Source organism: Ranitomeya imitator, chromosome 10 (genome assembly GCF_032444005.1).
Source record: "Ranitomeya imitator isolate aRanImi1 chromosome 10, aRanImi1.pri, whole genome shotgun sequence".
Lineage (NCBI taxonomy): Eukaryota > Metazoa > Chordata > Amphibia > Anura > Dendrobatidae > Ranitomeya > Ranitomeya imitator.
Window position 1 is genome coordinate 56,586,700 of NC_091291.1, and position 16,651 is coordinate 56,603,350.

Below are 16,651 nucleotides of genomic sequence, written 5' to 3' on the forward strand. Positions count from 1 at the left end.
GTGGGGGCGAGCATTAGGGATCCCACTAGATCCTACTCTGCTGCACTCTGTGTCAGCTAACAGGGTACAGCGTTTTATTGTGCTCTGCAGCAACTCTGTGAAGCAACAGAGTTCTCATCTGTTCACTCCAGGTGACGTTAACCCGTGTGTACTTTGGTGTTATACCGCCATAGAGTGCCGTTGTTACTCAGCAGCAGGTACCATCACTGCACGGTAGACTCCAGGCTGCAAACGTGCCTTATTTCCACATTTATATTTATTTGGTGCATTCCGCCAGTCCTATCACTGCCCATATGACATGGCACCCTCAAACCGTTCCAGCAAATTTGCACCCCAATGCAGCACTCCTCTAAGCTTTGCACTGTGCCTCAGAAGTAGTTTTCAACCACATATGGGATATTAACGTACACAGGAGAAATTGGGTAATTAAATTATATTGTTTGTTTTCTCCTATGACAGTACAAAATGACTATTTCCCTTCCGAGCTCTGTCTTGTGCCAAAACATTTGGGGCATCATCATACAAAGGAGAAATTGCTGAACAAATTGTGTATTCCAATTACTCTTGCTTCTCTTATGAAAAAAAAAGATTGGTTGCTAAAGCAATATTTTTGCAGGAAAAAATGCACTTTCATGTCCCAATGTTATAAAGTTCTGTGAAGCATCTATGGGACCTAGATGCTCAAAATGCCCATGCATGTATTTTTGGAGGGGTGTAGTTTCCCAAAAATGTTAATTTGTGTGGGGTTTCTGCTGTTTTGGCATATGCGTAGTGATGAGCAAATTTATTCCAAAAAATTATCAACAAACATAAACTCAGCACTAGGGTTGAGCGAAACGGGTCGGCCATTTTCAGAAGTCGCCGACTTTTGGCAAAGTCGGGTTTCATGAAACCCGACCAGACCCCTGTGTGGGGTCGGCCCTTTTGGTCGGCGATCTTCTGAATCTGGTATCGGAATCCCGATACCGAGTTCCGATATGTTTGCAAGTTTCCGATAGTTTCCTCTCCTTCAGACCCTGGGAACCATTAGAAACCCATTGCACTGCATTGGGTTTCGTGTTTCGGCCGACCCGGACCCTGACTTTTCTATAGGATTGGCCGATTTCACTCGACCTGACTTTTGAGAAAGTCGGGTTTCGTGAAACCCTACCCGATCCTATAAAAGTAAAAGTCGCTCAACCCTACTCAGCACTAATATGGCACTTTCGGATTCGTGATCAGAAACACAAGCAAAATTGTATAAAATTGGGAAAAATCGGTAACATTTGGTTAAAAGTGCGGGAAAATAATTGCATTGCCACTAAAGTATTTTCAGCACTTTGGCTATGATAATGGTGGGGCACGTGTTTGATGAGGGGAGGGGGTTTGCAGAACTCAGTGATGCTGCACTCTTGTAAACAGTATTTTTTTCTAACTTTAGGTGTGCATATTGTGGCTAGCCAATTAGGGCACAGGAAACATCGACAATTTCCTGACACAACGGCTTGTTTCATTGGCTGCTGAAATGACACCTCTCTCTATGTAAAGAACGGACATTTTGTTTTCGCACCATTTTGAAACTGATGCTGGCAGTGGTAGCAGCTAGCTTTAAGGTAGTTTGCTAGGCAGTTGCTTAGTACTGTAGTCAGATAGTTTAGCTAGCTAGTTTTCAGTGTGGCTGTGAAATTGACCTTCCAACATTTTTTTTGCCATTACCAAGGTCCACAGACAAAGACAGCAAGGCAGATTTCATAAAGTGTTGTGCACTGCTTCTAATGTGCTCCATGCACGAGTAGACCATTCTAAATCTTATTTTTTCACTAGCTAAATGTGAAACAGCATGCCATATCCCACTTTGCTATTTAGCAGTGTGGTGACATTGTTTTGTGATTTAAGCTGTTGGCATGAATACATTTTTTTTGAGTAGTTGTAACTTGCTACCGTAATTCACCATGCCATTTCTCACCTTGTTATTTAGTGATGGTGAAATTCCACAGTGTGCATAGCTCATGCACATTAAAAAAAATTAACTTTTTTTTCTGTTGCTAAATGTGATATAGGCCACCGTATCCCACGTTATAACTTTGTCGCAGTGATATAAAGCTGTCTGCAGACCTCACACACATAAGAAAATCTGTTGGTAAACGTGATACAGCCCTCCGTATTCCACATTGTAATTTTGCAGCGGTGATATGAAGCTGTCTGCAGACCTCATGCACATTATTATTATTTTTTTCTGATGGTAAATGTGATACTTCCCGCCATATTCCATGTTGTAATTTTGAGGTGGTGATATGAAGTCATCATTATGCCCCTTTTCCTAATCAGTTCATTTAACGACACGTCGGCCATATTTCTCTGGCAAACCTGCACCTTACCAGCAGCAACTGTAGTTAAGAGGGCATTCCAACACAACGGACAATCTTCTAGATTATAAAGGCCTCATCCACACTATTTTTTAATGTCACTAACGTGATACGCAAGAGGAGATCTCACTTTAATATTGTTTGGAGCATCTAGTCAATGTTATACAGACCTCATCCACAGGCCCCCAAAAATTTGTTGGCTACTAGCGTCATACAGTTGGGGAGATCTCATTTTAAAATTGTTTGTAGCAAATCTTCTTTATCATCCAGCCCTCATCCACACAAACAATTCTTTCTTCTGTAACTAATGTCATACAGTAGAGGACATCTCACTTTGAAATTGTTTGGAGAATCTAGTCTGTTTTATACAGGCCTCATCCACAGGCCAAAAATATTTCTTCTGTTACTAACATCATACAGTAGGGACATCTCACTTTGAAATGGTTTGGAGCATCTAGTCTGTTTTATACAGGCCTCATCCACAGGCCAAAAAATATTTCTTCTGTTACTAACATCATACAGTAGGGACATCTCACTTTGAAATGGTTTGGAGCATCTAGTCAATGTTATATAGGCCTCATCGACAGGCCCCAAAATATTTTTCTGTTACCAACATAATGCAGTAGGGGAGATTTTCACTTTGAATTTGTTTGTATTATCTAGTCAATATTACAGGCCTCATCCACAGGCCCAACAAAATGTTTTCGGTTACTAGCGTTATACAGTAGAGGACATAACAGTTAGACATTTTTTGGAACATAACTACTTTGTCATACAGGCCTCATCCACACTGAAACAATTCTTTCTTCTGTTAGTAATGTGATTAATCACGCCATGTTTCACCTCATTTTTTGCGGCTAAAATTCAATTGTATGCAGAGGTGGTGCAGAGTAAAAAATCTAATTTTTAGTTGGCAATAGTGTGCTCCTAGCACACTATCTGAGCAACATGAATGGTAAAAAGTGAGGTCATGATGGAAGGGGGATTATGATTAGTATTTGAGATGTTTGTGGGGTAGGTGTTAATGTTTTTGAAAGAACTGGTTAACCAACAACGTGACCTCCTATCCAAAGACAACTGACAACTTCTGTTATAGGATGTAGTTTTTTGTGTGTTGCATTGTTCTCACATAATTGCAGTCTGTGGTATCTTCAGTGGGGATTCTATGCCTGCTGTTGCTGCTGATGGAGATGTTAACACTAATTTTTGGAAATGTGAACAGTCCTGCTTGGGTGTCCATCTGCTGAGTTGGGTGTAGTGGAAGACCTGTTGATCTCCATTATACTATTTCTTTTTTGTAATCAAGTACATTTTAATTAAATTTATAAATATAAAAAATGACACTCCCAACCAAGATGTTTAAAACTCCCCTCCCCTATACTCTGAAATGCCCCCCCCCCCCAACGCTTGTTATTCAGAATACCATATCATAGAAATATGACCATACAAAACAGAATAAGTCAGGCTGGTCAAGACCAGTCAAGTAGAAAGGCACACAGCTAATTGGCATTTGAAAACCTAATGTGTAGTGTAATTCCATAGCAACTAATACACATCTAAGAAGATCATATCGAGGCTGATCGCTGGAGTTTTATCGACCTCTCCAGCCACTACCTCTAGGAGAAGCCTATCGGGCTTACACTCTGTCCCTATGTTGGCGACTCCTACGGCACGTATTCTTTACTCAGGATCTTTGGGTTCTATACCCGGAATAACATTTACCTTCGTTAGCTGTTGTGAATTCTGTGGCAGAGCTCCCTCCTGTGGTCACAAGTGGTACTTCGGCTGGTTCTCTCTGTGAGCTTCCGTTGGTGGAGGAAAGTGGTACTGCGGCTTCTGAGTTTCCTTCCTCAGGTGATGTGGTGAAGTCGTTAGGTGCTGCTCTATTTAACTCCACCTAGTGCTTTGATCCTGGCCTCCAGTCTATGTTCTAGTATTGGACCTGTTTCCTCCTGGATCGTTCCTGTGGCCTGCTGCTCTGCATAGCTAAGTTCCTCTTTGCTATTTGTTTGCTGTTTTTTTCTGTCCAGCTTGTCAATTTGTTTTTTTCTGCTTGCTGGAAGCTCTGGGACGCAGAGGGCGTACCTCCGTGCCGTTAGTTCGGTACGGAGGGTCTTTTTGCCCCCTTTGCGTGGTTTTTGTAGGGTTTTGTGTTGACCGCAAAGTTACCTTTCCTATCCTCGCTCTCACTTTGCTAAATCTATTTCATCTCTACGTTTGTCTTTTCATCTTAACTCACAGTCATTATTTGTGGGGGCTGCCTTTTCCTTTGGGGTATTTCTCTGAGGCAAGGTAGGCTTATTTTCTATCTTCAGGCTAGCTAGTTTCTCAGGCCGTGCCGAGTTGCATAGGGAGCGCTAGGCGCAATCCACGGCTGCCTTTAGTGTGGTTTGAGAGGATTAGGGATTGCGGTCAACAGAGTTCCCACGTCTCAGAGCTCGTTCTTGTTTTTTGGGTTATTGCCAGGTCACTGTATGTGCGCTGACCTCTATGTCCATTGTGGTACTGAATTACCTTTCATAACAGTTAGCGTCAACCATCGTCTCCCACAGGGACCAGAATAGGGGCAAGTCTCTTACCAACATATGGAATGGTCTTCACCACTCCTACCACATGTTTGATTTCTCCACACGGTGTAGAAAAAATAACCTCTGCAGTTGGGTACTCTCGGAGTTCCCCATGGATACATACAACCAACACTTTATGCTCATTGGGGTTGTCCCCGGCAACAAGGGAAACATGAACCAGAGTCACTAAGCTTTCTGAGTCCAAGAGAGCCTCTATCTCTTACCCATTGAGCCCACACATATGTATTAAACCCCAGTTTGGCAAGAATCTCACCTATCAGCTTTTCTTCGTCCAGGGCATCATCCCGACTGAGCTCTAGGTAGGCCTTCTGGGCATCTCCTGTCAGGAAGCGGGCCACCACTTCAGCCCACTGGGTCATCAGCAAGCTCTCCCGCTTTACTGTGTGCACGAAGATGGTGAGGAAGGCCTCCATGTCATCCTCAGGACCCATGTTCCTCAGTGCTGACCAAACTTTACACCAAGCCTCTGAACGGATTGAGGTTGCTGGTGGGGCTGCCTCTCGCATAGCCATGATCTGCTGCATCAAAGGGTTATCTGTCTACTGCTGTTGCTGAATATGTAGCTCCTACTGCTGCCACTGACACTGCAGCTGCTGCTCATGTTGCCGCTGCTGAGCGAGGAACGACTACTTCAAAAGCTCCTCCATCTTGTCAGCAGGCTTGAGCTGTAGCATTGCCGGCTTGATTACTGACATTCAGCATGTTTTTGGGTATGCCTCAGTTCACACTGCCCATCTTCTCCAACCATATGTAGTGCAGCGGGGTTGGTGCAGTGTGACAGACAGGCAGGGACCACAGGAAAGTCCAGAGCAAAAAAGTGTTTAATGTCCAAACTCACACATTGCACAGCATGTGTTATCCTCCAGATCGCAGCCGGGAAACAAGACAGTCCGTGACTGGTTGCCGTGGGCGACTGCATCGCCATGTACGCTGAGCACTGAGGGTGCCAGGCCTTTTAGTTCCACTTGACACTATGTTGCCTCACACAGGTTGAGCTCTGCAGAGCCTTCTGCTCTGCCTGTTTGCAAGACCAAAATTGACACCCCCAACCCTCTGCTGCAGGAGATTTTACCAAAAGAACCTGTGGCCGTTGGCTGCATGGAAAACCCAGGGCTCGGGAAGGAAATGGACCACCCCACTACCATCCTGTAGTCTATTTAAAAAATAAAAGCCCAGAGCAGGTTTTCTTTAATCTGCCCTGGACAAATAGCTTGTATGATAGAATTAGGCAGTGTATGGTAATACTGTAACTAAGCTACAACATGGATGCATTTTTTAGGCCAAAGAAGCTAAATAAAATAAAAAAGATATAGTAAAACAAAAGTTATCAATGCAAAAACAATGTACAGAATGTTGGCATTTCCTACAATCGTTTGTGACCTTAAGTTTACACTAAGCACCTTTGAATATCTGCCCTATTTGATGCAAGTTTAAGACACAACTCTGAAGTGATTGTCGGTCTCATTTTCTCTAGTTTTCAAATTCTGTTTTGTCAATTAGTCCAAGATCTTTAAACACTTCACAAATCTATTGCTATTTAACTGTTGGTCACTAGTCAGATATATAGATTATTTTGATAATAATATGTTGCTCTATTCAATGACCTTTAGAAATCAATATTTACTCATTTCTCAAACAAACCAGTGATATTGAATATGATTTTCAAATGCAGCAGAAATTAGTGCTTGTAAATTCATGCTTTTCATTGATATTCAACGTATTTCAGCTTACTGAATAACAATTGTAATACAACAGAGTAACTTTAAAAACTCTATATAATTATAGTAAATCAATGTAAGCACTTGGACTAATTCATACTTGTTAGGACTTACATATTTCAAATATATCAATTCAGCTTGTGAAAGTTGTTCGCTATCAGTTTTCTTTACTTTCTAAAATACTGTGGTGTATTGATGTATTGCATATTGTGAGAATTATTTTAGCCTTCATAACTAAAATAGACAGTACATTTTCTGGAGTGGCTGTGGGCTGCTATATTTAGGCTGGGGAGGCCCACTATCCAATAGCCCCCTCCCAGCTTGAGAATACCAGCCCCAGGCTGTCTGCTTTAGATTGCCTGGTTGTCAAATATGGTGGGAACAAACACAATTTTGAAAAAAATTATTTATTGAAATAAAAAAAATGGCATGGGAACCTTTCTACTTTTGATAACCAGACAAGATAAAGCTAACAGCTGGAGCCTGCAGCCCACAGCTATCAGCTTTATTGACTTTATTAACTAAGTGCCTTCTGTTCTGCCGCACAGAAGGCACTTAGAATGCAATTCATCAAGGTCCATGGCTGGTAGCTTCCCTTGAAATTGCTAATCAATGACATCCAAAATGGGGGAAAAGATACATGCTATGTTAGTACATTTAGGCCGTTGTGGTTTCTCACAGTTGCACAAGCAACATGCAATCGTGTTGGAAAATGACTACTGGAACACTTTGTAGAAATAGCTGTACCACCAATTCAATGTAACACCAAGCAGTTTGTGTAACTTGACTTGAGTCTAGATGGGTCTGGCTACCATACACTGACAGCCACACTATAGCATCAGCAATGATCACCATACCAATCTGTGACTATCATTGTAATCAAGACAAGATAAGTGGGACTTATATTTGAAGAGGCTATATCACCATTTTTTCTATTACATCTAGCTATATGCACCATGATAGCCTTTGAGAGAAGTGGTGTGAAGTCAATGGAAAGCATTAACAAGGCACCTTCAGTGTGGCAGAACATTAAACAGACAACAAATAATAATCTCATTGATAGCTTGCTAAGGTGTGCAAATGTGCGTACTTCTGTGCATGTTGCTCATACTTAATACTGTATACAGTGCCTTGCGAAAGTATTCGGCCCCCTTGAACTTTTCAACCTTTTCCCACATATCATGCTTCAAACATAAAAATACCAAATGTAAATTTTTGGTGAAGAATCAACAACAAGTGGAACACAATTGTGAAGTTGAGCGAAGTGTAATTGTTGTTTTAAATTTTTGTGGAAATTCAAAAACTGACAAGTGGGGCATGCAATATTATTCGGCCCCTTTACTTTCAGTGCAGTAAACTCACTCCAGAAGTTCATTGTGGATCTCTGAATGATCCAGTGTTGTCCTAAATGCCTAATGATGATAAATATAATCCACCTGTGTGTAATCAAGTCTCTGTATAAATGTACCTGCGCTGTGATATTCTCAGGGTTCTGTTTGAAGCACAGAGAGTATCATGAAGACCAAGGAACACAACAGGCAGGTCTGTGATACTGATGTGGAGAAGTTTAAAGCCGGATTTGGATACAAAATGATTTCCAAAACTTTAAACATCCCAAGGAGCACTGTGCAAGCGATCATATTGAAATGGAAGGAGTATCATACCACTGCAAATCTACCAAGACCTGGCCGTCCCTCTAAACTTTCATCTCAAACAAGGAGAAGACTGATCAGAGATGCAGCCAAGAGGCCCATAATCACTCTGGATGAACTGCAGAGATCTATAGCTGATGTGGGACATTCAGTCATACACTGCACAAATCTGGCTTTTATGGAAGAGTGGCAAGAATAAAGTCGTTTTTCAAAGATATCCATAAACAGTGTGGTTTAAAGTTTGCAACTAGCCACCTGAGAGACACACCAAACATGTGGAAGAAGGTGCTCTGGTCAGATGAAATCAAAATCGAACTTTTTGGCAACAATGCCAAACGATATGTTTGGCGTAAAGGCAACACAGCCCATCACCCTGAACACACCATCCCCACTGTCAAACATGGTGGTGGCAGCATCATGGTTTAGGCCTGCTTTTCTTCAGCAGGGACAGGGAAGATGGTTAAAATTGATAGGAAGATGGATGGAGCCAAATACAGGAACATTCTTGAAGGAAACCTGTTTGAGTCTTCAAAAGACCTGAGACTGGGACCGAGATTTGTATTCCAACAAGACAATGATCCCAAAAATAAGGAAAATCTACAATGGAATGGTTCGCAAATAAACGTATTCAGTTGTTAGAATGGCCAAGTCAAAGTCCAGACCTCAATCCAATCGAGAATCTGTGGAAAGAGCTGAAAACTGCTGTTTACAAACGATCTCCATCAAACCTCACTGAGCTCGAGCTGTTTGCCAAGGAAGAATGGGCAAGAATTACTCTTGATGTGCAAAACTGAAAGAGACATACTCCAAGCGACTTGCAGCTGTAATCGCAACAAAAGGTGGCACAACAAAGTATTAAGTTAAAGGGGCCGAATACTATTGCATGCCCCAACTTTCAGTTATTGAACTTCCACAAAAATTTTAAATAACCAATAAATTTTGTTCATCTTCACAATTTAGTTCCACTTGTTGATTCTTCAGCAAAAATTTACATTTGGTATCTTTATGTTTGAAGCATGATATGTGGGAAAAGGCTGAAAAGTTCAAGGGGGGCGAATATTTTCGCAAGGCACTGTAAATCGAGATGTATTGAAAACCCATACAGTAGTTTCTTACCAGTAACAGAATTTCTCAGAGCCCATGACAGCACCATGGAGAGAGGGGATCCGCCCTTCAGGGCCAGGCAACCTACTGAATAAAAGGGCGGTACCTCTCCCCCACATCAGTTGGTGTACAGAGCATCAGAGGGCCTCCAAGTTAGTGACAACAAAAAATATGCTTTTGTTATATTTCTTAATAGAAACACACTGTGTCTATACATTAACAAACTGCAGACAAAGAAAACGTGCTCACTGCACACGTGATAGGAGGAATAAGCGGGTGCTGTCATTGGCTCTGAGAAATCTCCTTACCGGTAAGTAACTATGTGTTTCTCTATCCCTCATGACCACACCACGGAGAGAATTACAGATATTTGTAACTTAGTGAGGGACCACAGCCTGAACAACCCTTTTTCCGAAGGTTAAGTAAGACGAAGAGGCTAGGTCTAGGCGATAGTGCTTGAAAAAGGTAGTAGGTGATGACCAGTTGGTCGCCTTACAGATTTATTCTATTGATACCTCCGACCTTTCAGCCCATGAGGTCACCATAGCCCTTGTGGAATGAGCTTTCAGCCCCTCTGGAGCGACATTTTCACTGGATGAGTAGACCAAGGCTATCACATCTCTTATCCATCTCGCTATAGTACTCTTGGAAGCTTTGAGTCCTTTTCTAGACCCCTGAAAACATACAAAGAGAGATCCTTCCTTCTTAAAACTCAGACCTGACACACGCTGCAACTTAGCAAAGCGTGGGAGCACCGCTCTTGATCCTGACACTGCAGGTCCACACCACCTGAAGGGAGCCTCTAATAGCATACTTAGTGCATTACCCAAGAACTTACATTTCACCGCTGGGACTTTTCCCTTTCTGCACATTATCTTTTACCTGGAACAAGCGAGTATGTGACAAAGGCTCTGGTTGAGCCGAAACGTTGTTAATCGCATATGCTGTAATATTCTGTTACGCTCCCAGTGCACACTAATAAATTGGCACAACCTTTGCATAACTTATCTAGAGAGAGTGCGGTGAATTAGTTTATTTCATTACGGGGATCACCAGCTTGCCTGGCAGGCACACCTCAGTTAGTCCAGACCCACCAAAGGACTGTTGCTTCCCCTACACAGTAGCCGTCACCGGCTCTGCAAGTCCTTTGCCTCACCTCGTGCTCTTCAGGGATCCGGTCCTACTCCCAGGACCTCCCAACACAGAGGGTACTCAGGATCACAGCCTCATCAGATGCTATTCAGGGATCCGGCCCCCACTCTGGACCTCCCAACACCCAGGTCACTTAAGATCACCTCCTCACCAGGTGCTATGCAGGGATCCGGTCCCCCACTCTGGACCTCCCAACACCCAGGCCTTTCCTTTCACAGGACCTTCCAGCCAAGATCCATTCAGGTCTATACACAGGAATCACTACAGACCCATTGCAGAGCCCACTACAGACTCCATTGCAAGAGCGATGTAACCCACACCCTGGTCACATTATCAACCTGTAACCACTCCCATAGGTGGGAGGTGTGTGTGGCTAGTCCAACCCACCCAGCTCTGAGAACTAGACTTGCCAGCCTCCCTCTAAAACAACACAATTACTTGTAGGACTACAGGTCCCAGAACAACCTTACTTGAGGCTGACAGCACAGAGTATCTTCCTCTGCGACACACATACCGGCCATTCACAATAATGCCAGACTTTGTCTCATCACCATAGTTATGCCTGCAACTGCCATGCCTTCCTATGGCCTCAATATGCTTACATGCATATTCTGGGGAGACCATGCAGTGCCACCTACCTGTAACAGGGGTCACTGCATCACAGTACTTACTGTCAGGCCAAGTTCTAGTCCCTCCTGTAGAAACTCTAGGATCTCAGTAATTGGGACCCCATGCTGTACTCTAACTTGCAAAGTGGACAGGTTTTTCTCCAGGTTTTGCCATAGATTTCTGTGATGACTGTTTTACTGCTATTCATTAGCGTAGAGACTAATCTATCCAAAAACCCTCTTTCCTTCAACAGCCCCCCCTGAAATTCCATGCTGTTAAATGAAGATTCTCTGACTAAGGGTGGAACACCGGTCCCTGAGATAGAAGGTCCGGGTTTTCTGGAGGAACCCAAGGACCGGTGATCGATAGCATCCTCAGCCAGGATAACCAGGTTCTTTTTGGTCAGAAGGGAGTTATTAATATTAGCCTTGATCTGTCCTCCCTGACCTTCCGTAGTACTGCTGGTATAAGGATGGTTGGGGAAAAGGCGTATGCAAGACTCTGCGTCCAAGGGATCATAAAAGCGTCTAAGGCCTGAGGGTTCCCCCTGGGGTCTAGAGAACAAAAAGCTTCCACCTTCTTGTTGTTTATATTGGCAAACAGGTCTATGACTGGAGTCCCCCACATGTCCACTATCTGATAGAAAATGGACTGATTTAATACCCATTCACCCAGTCTCAATTGAGTGTGGCTCAGAAAGTCTGCCTTCTGATTTTCTACCCCCCGAATATGTAACGCGGAAAGGGATAGAATATTGTTCTCTGCCAAATTGAAGATTTTGGAAGTGGTGTCCATTAGGGCTCCTGATCTGTTTACCCCTTGATGGTTTAGGTAGGCTACCACCACCCGATTGTCCGAGAATACCTGAACATGATGACCCTGTAGAATGGGTAGGAAGACTGACAAGGCGTGACCCACTGACCAAAGTTCCTTTTGATTTGAGGATGCCTCAAGCTCTTGTCCTATACATACCCCCTGAGTGACTTTGTTGCCCAGGTGAGCTCCCCACCCCATGGGACTTGTGTCGGCGGTAACTATATGGGATATCCCTATGACCCAAGGGATTCCTTTTGACAGGTTGTTTTCCTTCTACCAAACTAGGGAATGAATAATGGTTGAATTTAGAGTCATGTGGCCCTCTAAGCGACCCTTTAGTGTAACTTGTTTTTTTAAAAGGTCCCACTGGAGATCCCGTGTGTGGAGTTGTGCCCATGGAACTGCTGGTAAACAGGCAGAAAGGGAACCCAGCAGCGACGTCGTTTTTCTCAATGTCATGGAGGGGTTTAACAACAGCTTTCATACTAGAGTCTTAATCTTTTTGTTTTTTTCTGAACTGGGAGGCAGCATTCCTGTTTTGCAGAGTCCAATATTAAAGGGACTCTGTCACCTGAATTTGGCGGGACTGGTTTTGGGTCATATGGGCGGAGTTTTCGGGTGTTTGATTCACCCTTTCCTTACCCGCTGGCTGCATGCTGGCTGCAATATTGGATTGAAGTTCATTCTCTGTCCTCCATAGTACACGCCTGCGCAAAGCAATCTTGCCTTGTGCAGGCGTGTACTATGGAGGACAGAGAATGAACTTCAATCCAATATTGCAGCCAGCATGCAGCCAGCGGGTAAGGAAAGGGTGAATCAAACACCCGAAAACTTCGTCCATATGACCCAAAACCAGTCCCGCCAAATTCAGGTGACAGGTTCCCTTTAAGCCCAAGAATTCCTGAACCTTGTTCAGCTCTAGCCTTGACTTCTGTAGGTTCAGAAGCCAGCCCAGATCTATTAGGGTATTCATTACTCTGTCCCGCTGCTGTCTGCAGTGTTGGGCCGAGTCACTTGCTATCAAAAAATCATCCAGGTATGGGACTATTAGAATGTCCTGCTCTCTCAGATGAGCCATCATTTCTGCTACTAGTTTGGTAAACAAGCGGGGTGCGACTGATATTCCAAAAGGAAGGGCTCTGTATAGGAATTCCCTTATTTCCCCTATCATGGACACCGCCAGTCTGAGGAAGTTTAGTGAGTCTTTGTGAATGGGGACGTGATAGTACTCATCGCTGAGATCCAAGACAGTCATAAAACAGTTCAGAAACAGAATTTTGATGGTCGACTTTATTGACACCATCTTGAATTTTTGATTCCTTACATAATGGCGTTGATCCAGGGAACTAATTTGATTGCCGTATGTGGAGTCGGGAAGGAATTTTTTTCCCCAATGTGGACCTTACTCTTTGCCACATGGTTATTTTTTGCCTTCCTCTGGATCAACATGTTAGGGCATGTTAGGTTAGGCTATGCGTTGAACTAGATGGACTTAAAGTCTTCCTTCAACCTTAATAATAACTATAACTATAACTATGTAACCATTTATTGTCCGGAAGGACCCATCTGGCTTTGGCACTAGAATTAGTGGGGAGTAAAATCCTTTCCCCCTTTCCTGAGAAAGGACTTCCTGAATGACAGCTTTGCCTATCAGTTTCAATACCTCGCATTCGTGGGCATCCTGTTCTTGGAGGGGGGACCTCAAGGGAGTCACCACATATTTTGAGGAGGAAGAGAAAGGAAGTCTATCTGAAGCCCCAAATTGATCAGGTTTAATATCTAGGCGCTAGTTGAGATTTTTTCCCAGGCCGGAAGGAAATTAGATAGTCTTCCCCCCCACCCTGGGGGACTGTCACTTGGAGGTATTGTTTTTATCTCGGAAGGAATTCCCAAAGAGGAAATCCCAGTCCCTCCTCTTCCCCTTGTCCCATCTGTTTTGCTCCCTCAGGGGTTTTCTACAAAAAAAATTTCAATTCTGAAGGGACCATTTCAGTGATGGTGGTGCCAAATTAGGGAAACCTTTGTTAGGGCTAGCGGAATGCACCAAATAATAAGATAGATTAAGGTGCATTCGCAGCCTGGGGTCCACCGTGCAGAGATGGAACCTGCTGCCAAGTAATGACGGACTATATGGTGGTACAATGTGAATACACACACGGGTTAACTTCACCCTGTGTGAAGGAAACGAACCCTGTTAAGTCACAGGGCCACGGTACCGCACACAAGAGCGCAAGCAAGGAGTCACCAAGCTCAGTCCCAAGACTTGGGATCCGAGTCCGACTAGACTACTTGCGCTCGACACCGCTCATGGGGTGTCAGCATAACCAAAGTAATAATAAAAGATGCACGAGAGTGCATGCAGTGCCGCACTGGCGGACACCACTAACCACCCAGGCTTGGGTCAGGAAAGCGCTGTGAAAAGCGCACGGCGCCGCACTGGCGGTCACAGCAATTAGACGCTGTATGGTGTGTAACGTGCTGGTAGCTAAGTCGGGTGCTAGGTAGCAATCACCCACCTTCCGCGAACAGACATTCAATAGGGAGGGGATTTTAATGAACGATTTTCACTCACAACACACACACGTTTACAAATGTACACTAGCGCATGGCCATGCGTTCATGCTCAGCTTATATAGCTGCAGCTCGTTCAGGACCTTCCAATAAAGGACAAATGGGAACCGCTGCAGCATCTGAGCATGTGACCCTCGATCTCTAATGGGAGATCTCACCCTGGGCATGCTCAGAAGAAAAAAAGCAAGACTTAGATCCCAAAAGCGTCTGCTCGCCGCTGCCCAGCACTGGCTTCAATGGCAGAAGCAGGCAAAGCAGCAGTAATCCTATGCACAGAGTGAGACTGAGCAAGACGCTGGGAACGACGTCTCCGCTGAGCAGAATCCACTGTGGCTGGAGAAGCATGGGAGACCGCAGCAGAGATGGTTCGAGATTCCCCCTGTGCAGAGGCGGGAACTCGACACCTAACATTACCCCCCTCCTAGGGCCCCCCTCCTTGAACCTCGCGACGCTCAAAGGCAGCAATGAGCTGTGGAGCTTGAATGTGTTCAGCAGGCTCCCAGGACCTCTCCTCTGGGCCATAACCCTTCCAATCCACCAAATAGAATTTTTTGCCACGTACCACCTTGCACCCCAAAATAGCGTTCACCTCGTAATCGTCCGTAGACGAACCCGATGTCCTGGCAGATGACTCGGAAAACCAGGACATGTATATGGGTTTCAAGAGGGACACATGATAGGTGTCGGTGATACCCAAGCGTGGAGGAAGGGCCAGACGGTAGACCACAGGGTTAACCTGTTCAAGGACCTTGAAGGGACCCAAGTAGCGAGGTGCAAACTTAGTGGACTCAACACGCAGCCTGATGTTACAGGTGGAGAGCCACACTAAATTGCCAGGAGCAAAGGTTGGAGCGGGGCGCCGATGAGCATCGGCAAAGGACCTCATTCTTTCCTTGGAGGCCCGAATGGCATCCTGAGTGCGGTCCCAAATGTCCCGTGCCTCCACAGCCCAGTCTGCCACCCTGGAATTGGCGGAAGACAAAGGCATGGGCACAGGGACGCGCGGATGCTGGCCATAATTTAGGAGGAATGGAGTCTGACCAGTGGAGTCGGCTACGGCGTTGTTAAGTGCAAACTCTGCCCATGGTAGCAAGGATGCCCAGTCATCCTGCCTGGCAAAGACAAAATGTCATAAATATGTGACCAAGGTCTGGTTGGCCCTCTCTACCAACCCATTCATCTCGGGATAATATGCCGAAGAGAGATTCAACTCAATACTGAGTAGACGACAAAGCTCTCTCCAGAATCAAGACGCAAACTGGGGACCCCGGTCACTAACAATTTTGTCTGGTATACCGTGTCTGGCAGTTACGAGACTTGGGTAAGCCCACTACAAAGTCCATCCCGACCATCTCCCAGGGCCTGTCTGCCACCGGCAGAGGGTAAAGCAAACCAGCTGGCCGTTGCCGAGGGGACTTGTTCTTGGCGCAAGAGACACACGCCCGAACATATTCCGCGACATCACGAGCCATATGCGGCCACCAGTATGTCCTCGCCAGTAACTCAGATGTCCTTTTGGAACCAAAATGTCCACCCACCCTGGACGAGTGTGCCCAAGAGAGAACCTCCGGTCGCAAACTGGATGGTACAAAAGTCTTGCCAGGAGGCACAGACTCTAGGGAAACCGGAGCCACAGTTCTCAAGCTCTCGGTGGGGACAATAAGCCAAGGCTCCTCTTCCTCCTCCACAGATGACACAACGGAGCGAGAGAGCGTCGGCCCGAATGTTCTTCTGCCCAGAAAGAAAATGGAGGGTGAAATGAAACCGGGAGAAGAACAAGGACCATCTGGCTTGGCGAGAATTTAACCGCTGGGCTGTCTGCAGGTACACCAAGTTCTTGTGGTCAGTGAACACTTGGAAGGGAAAGTGAGCTCCCTCCAAGAGGTGTCTCCACTCTGAAAAAGCTAACTTCATGGCTAGCAATTCCCTGTCCCTGATGGAATAATTCCTGTCTGCTGGTGTGAAGGTCTTGGATAAGAAGAAGCAAGGATACTTCCAACCTTGAGCATCCTTTTGGAAAAGGACTGCTCCAGCACCAATGGAAGAGGCATCCACCTCCATGACAAATGGCTTATCTACATCGGGGCGATGTAGGA

General features: G+C 44.9%; 1 protein-coding gene across 1 annotated transcript in view; it reads right to left on the bottom strand.

Moving 5' to 3' along the window:
- LOC138650953 (carbonic anhydrase-related protein 10-like) overlaps positions 1-16,651 on the bottom strand; it is a 1,155,128-nt gene that overhangs the window by 551,518 nt on the left and 586,959 nt on the right. The gene's annotated exons all lie outside the window — the stretch shown is intronic.